Genomic DNA, 6,000 nt, shown 5'->3' with positions numbered 1-6,000 from the left:
GAAAGTATGATAGCAACTGAAAAGGAACAAATGGTGCATGGGGGCCATAATACGATTTGGCCGTGCGGTTCTAGGCGCTAGTCTGGAACCGCGCGACCGCTACGGTTGCAGGTTCGAATCCTGCCTCGGGCATGGATGTGTGTGATGTCGTTCGGTTGGTTAGGTTTAAGTAGTTCTACGTTCTATGGGGACTGATGGCCTTAGAAATTAAGTCCCATAGTGCTCAGAGCCATTTGAACCATTTGACGTTGCTTTTTTGTTGCTAGGTGGGGTCGCGTCAGAGATACGAAGGTCATCTTTGTTTTTTCAAAAAGGATGATATAGTTTCGTACTTATTTTTTGATAGCAGCTTTCGAGATGAATCCAATGACGTGTCACAGTAAGGTCTTTCAAGGTCACAAAGGTGGCATGACCGTCCATTTACAGAAGATGTTCGAAGTCATGACCATTGTTATCAATACAGTGCTGCAATCTTCTTATCGTGGATTGAGTGGTATTCTTTATCAAACTGGCACTTATCGAAGCCCATCCTCTGGCAGTTCTCTCTCGCATATCCTCAGGTGTAGTTGGAATGTCTTTATAAACGGCACACCGATCCTCGTCGTTAATCCGCTGGTCAGATTCGATCCGGGGCCGGCGCCACTACCCGAGTCCAAGAAGTAACGCATTAGCGCCCTCGGCTAACTTGGCAGGTTCTGGGTCCCATAAACGTTTGATATAATTCACTTCGGGCGATCTACGCAGCCAAACCATTCTCTGGATTTGTCCAGAATATTCTTCAAATCAGTCGCAAGCAACTGTGGCCCAGTGACATGGAATATTGTCACCCACAAAAATAATATCGTTGAGTGCCTGCAAATAGTCTACAAGTAGGCGAACATCCAGAAGACCCAGTCCATTCCATGTAAACATAGCACACACCATTATGCAGCCACAACCAGCTTGAACGGTGCCTTGTTGACAATTTGGTTGGGTTGGGGTTGGGTTGTTTGGGGAAGGAGACCAGACAGCGAGGTCATCGGTCTCCTCGGATTAGGGAAGGATGGGGAAGGAAGTCGGCCGTGCCCTTTCGAAGGAACCATTCCGGCATTTGCCTGGAGCGATTTAGGGAAATCACGGAAAACCTAAAACAGGATGGCCAGTCGCAGGATTGAACCGTCGTCCTCCCGAATGCGAGTCCTGTGTCTAAGCACTGTGACAACTTGGGTCCATGGCTTCGTGGAGTCTGCACCACGCCCGAGCCCTAAAATCAGCTCTCACCAACTGAAATCGGGGCTTATCTGACCAAGCCACGGTTTTTCAGTTGGAGAGTCCAAACGATGGTTTTTTTTTTTGTTTGTTTGTGGTTTTATGGCGCAAAACATCTATGGTCATTAGCGCCCAAGTCCAACCGATGTGGTCACGAGCCCAGAAGAGGCGCTGCAGACGATGTCGTGCTCTTAGCAAAGGCACATTTCCCGCCGCACTGTCCTAACAGGTATGTTCGTCGTTCGTCCCACATTGATTTCTGCAGTTACTTCATGCAGTGTTGCTTGTATGTTAGCACTGACAGCTCTACGCAGACGCCGCGGCTGTCGGTCGTTAAGTGAACGTCGTCGGTCACTTGACTTTCCTTGATGAGAGATCTGAAATGTCGTATTCTCGGCACACACTCGATGCTGTGGATCGTGGAATACTGAATTTCCTAATCATTTCCCAAAGAGTCGTTCCATTCATCTAGCCGTACCATTCCGCATTCAGATTATCTTAATTCCTGTCGTGCGCCCATAATCGCAACTGAAAACTTTTCACATGAATCATCTGAGTACAAATGATGGCTCCGCCAAGGCACTACCCATTCATATTTTGTTTAAGTGTTACTATCACAATCTGTGTATGTGCAAATCGTTGTCCAATGACTTTTGACACCTCAGCGTGAAAGTACTAAGAGTTGTCTTTCAGTTACGAGCTTCTTCCGGATTTTAACTTGATTGTGGTTTTTAACGAGGCATAGTTACCACTAAGTAATATTTTCTTGTTGTTGTGGTCTTCAGTCCTGAGACTGGTTTGATGCAGCTCTCCATGTTACTCTATCCTGTGCAAGCTGCTTCATCTCCCAGTACGTACTGCAACCTACATCCTTCTGAATCTGCTTAGTGTATTCATCTCTTTGTCTCCCTCTACGATTTTTACCCTCCACGCTGCCCTCCAATATTAAATTGGTGATCCCTTGATGGCTCAGAACACGTCCTACCAACCGATCCCATCTTCTAGACAAGTTGTGCCACAAACTCCTCTTCTCCCCAATTCTATTCAACCTCCTCATTAGTTATGTGATCTACCCATCTAATCTTCAGCATTATTCTGTAGCACCACATTTCGAAAGCTTCTATTCTCTTCTTGTCCAAACTATTTACCGTGCAGGTTTCACTTCCATACATGGCTACACTCCATACAAATACTTTCAGAAACGACTTCCTGACACTTAAATCTATACTCGATGTTAACAAATTTCTCTTCTTCAGAAACGCTTTCCTTGCCATTGCCAGTCTACATTTTATATCCTCTCTACTTCGACCATCATCAGTTATTTTACTCCCTAAATAGCAAAACTCCTTTACTACTTTAAGTGTCTCATTTCCTAATCTAATCCCCTCAGCATCACCCGATTTAATTTGACTACATTCCATTATCCTCGTTTTGCTTTTGTTGATGTTCATCTTATATCCTCCTTTCAAGACACTGTCCATTCCGTTCAACTGCTCTTCCAAGTCCTTTGCTGTCTCTGACAGAATTACAATGTCATCGGCGAACCTCAAAGTTTTTACTTCTTCTCCATGAATTTTAATACCTACTCCGAATTTTTCCTTTGTTTCCTTTACTGCTTGCTCAATATACAGATTGAATAACATCGGGGAGAGGCTACAACCCTGTCTCACTCCCTTCCCAACCACTGCTTCCCTTTCGTGCCCCTCGACTCTTAGATCTTACGGAATTATTTTCTGAAGCAATTCACCACTTAGAAAGAAGGCATTCATTACACAGAAGCGGGCAGCAAGAATACAATATAGTGTTCACTCGCAGCCATCTCGTAGGTACCTCTTCGAGCAGTCAGGCATTTTAACTGCGACACAACATGCGACGGTGCTTTGGTAAGCCTGGTAAATTTCCATGAAATGGTTCAAATGGCTCTGAGCACTATGGAACTTAACTTCTGAGATCATCAGTCCCTTGACTTAGAACTACTTTAACCTAACTAACTTAAGGACATCACACACATCCATGTCCGAGGCAGGATTCGAACATGCGACCGTAGCAGCAGCGCGGTTCCGGACTGAAGCGCCTAGAACCGCTCGGCCACAACGGCCGGCTTTCATGAATGAATGCAACATTTTTTTCCGCCTTAATGGTTGGTAAGCTTCATTATTCCAAGGATGGTGTAAGAAATTTAAACAGTGTACAACTTACACTGACAACTGTCTGAATTGCTCAGTGTGTCGACCGACTGAAAGCGGAGAAAACAGTGTTTCGTGCTACCACACAAATCAAAACAGAATTGAATGTAGTTCACGCAGACCCCGCACCATGATTAAAGACCATTTACTTTTGGAGTAATGAATTTAAACGTGGTCGAACAAGCACCGAAGGCGAAGTGGGCTCCGGCCGTCCCCTGAGACCATCACACAGAGAACCACTGACGAAGCCCATGATATGGTTACGCAAGACTGCCGAATAAAAATTCGTGAGATTGCTGAGACTGTAGGCATCTCAACATAGCGAGTACATAACATCCAATGTGGAGAATTGGTTACGAAGAAGCTGTATGCGAGGTGTCTAAAACCATTTCTCACAGGCAACCAAAACCATATACGCCACAACGTTTCTACACAATGTCTGGCGATGTTTAATGGCAACCCTTACGAATTTTTGTGCCGATTTGTGACTCTTGATGAAACCTAGATCCAGAATTACACATCAGAGCCAAAACGGCAGTCACGAAGGCTGGTGAAAGTGAACTAAAAAAGGCAAATATCATTTCGTCAGCTGGTAAGGTGATGGCCAAAGTTTTTTTGGGGATTCCCAAGGAACAATTCTCATAGATTACTCTGAAAGAGGCAGAACCATAACAGTAACAGGACCCCATTATACTTCATTGTCGGATCGTTTGAAACATGAAGACCAAGGTTGGAGTGCAGAAAAGTGCTCGCTCACCAGATAATGCACCATCCCTCACATTAGGGATAACAATGGCGACAGTGATGAATTCGTCTTTGAATTGGTTACACATATATCCTATTCAACAGACATCGCTCCAAGTGACTTCTTCGTCTTCCCTAAGTCGAAATGAAATGAGGAATCGATAGTTGCAGTCGAGAAGTATTTTTCAGATTCTGACAAAACCTATTTTTCCAATGGAATGAAGAAGCCTCAGGATCGCTAGACCAAGTGTATGACCCTTAAAGGAGGCTGTGACGAGAAGGAAGGTGAGCTGTTTATGAAACATTTTTCTTGCATTTTTACCAGTCTTATCAAACCATCCTCGTAACTGTAATTGAAGTACCAGTTTAAAAAAGTAAAAAAAGAATCGCTGCTCAGAATGACGTCAAATTTCAGCAGAGTATTATCCGAGAAGTTGGAAACGTTATGGAAACAAGTTTAATAAACATTTTACCACTAATTGGCGCTGCAATCATCATAATGTGAATAGGTAATGCCACGAATGGCATATGGATCCCATTGCGACGGCTGTGTTGTCAGTTGTACATTAAATCAACTGTATTGTGCATGACAGTGCCATGGCAGTAAGTTAGGTAAGCCCATCCTCCACGGCAAGGTCGTACCACATCAGATAACAGAGACATTAGTCATCAATAATAAATTCTCCTTCACTATTTAGAACAGTCTGCCAACGCTAGGGTAATTGTTCCAATTCTGCGACTAGAAATCACGCGATTTTGAGGCGAAGAACTCGCTGAGCCATGTTCGACACGTATTTTCATCCGGAAAGGAAGTTCGTTGAAGATTGCTTGATAGACAGCGGGAAAGGTGAAACTCTGAGGTCGGAAGGTGGGTGTGGAATGACTTCCCAACCCAACTCCTGTATAGCGTTTTTGTCATTCTAACAGAATGTGGGCGTGCGTGTAGCATCACTTCAGACATTCTTGTGGTTGTAGTTCATTGAGACGTACTCAGTTGTTGACAATCCATGTCAGCAGCGATGGTTACCTCAGGGAAGCAATTTGAAATACACCGCACCGTTGCTGTTCCACCAGATGCATAACGTTATCTTTTGTGGGTGCGAAAAGGTTTTTGTACACGAGTTGCTGCTTTGTTTCGGCTCAATCATTCCTTTCTTTTCCGTATGTTAGCATATAGACATTTCCCGCTGTCAGTAACGATCCAGTATAGAAATAGTCGGCGTTGTTCATGAGCCAACTGATGATGAGCAAGCAGAGATGCACTATGGTCACCGGTGATTTTTGTGATTTTGGCACACGGCATGCAGTACCCACACACTCGATTTTTTAAGCTTCCCCATTGCATGAGGATGTCGTACGATGGAGAAATGATCACAGTTAATCACATTTGCCAGTTGTCGAGTACACTAACATGATCACTGTGGATTAATTCGTTTAAACACTCTTCACCAAACCCCAAAGAGTCTTCCTCAACGTGAAGAGTCACTAATGTCAAAACGTTCCTCCTTAAAACGAGAGAATCTTTTTCCCATGCATTGTCCAATGGCATTATCCAAACACACACACACACACACACACACGCACGCACGCACACGCACACTGCGCAAATGTTTCTGACTGGCTATGCTGCTGTCACCCCTCTCCAGCAGAAGAATATGCCGGAAATGTTCCGATTTCTCCACTTGGCATTCCATTTTCTAGCGTCCAGTGAATTACAAATAAAAAATGACAATCCATAGATAAACTAATAGCATGTACATCTACATCCATACTCCGCAAGCCACCTGACGGTGTGTGGCGGAGGGTACCTTGAGTACCTCTA

Source organism: Schistocerca cancellata, chromosome 12, assembly GCF_023864275.1.
Source record: "Schistocerca cancellata isolate TAMUIC-IGC-003103 chromosome 12, iqSchCanc2.1, whole genome shotgun sequence".
Lineage (NCBI taxonomy): Eukaryota > Metazoa > Arthropoda > Insecta > Orthoptera > Acrididae > Schistocerca > Schistocerca cancellata.
This window is presented reverse-complemented; position numbering follows the sequence as displayed.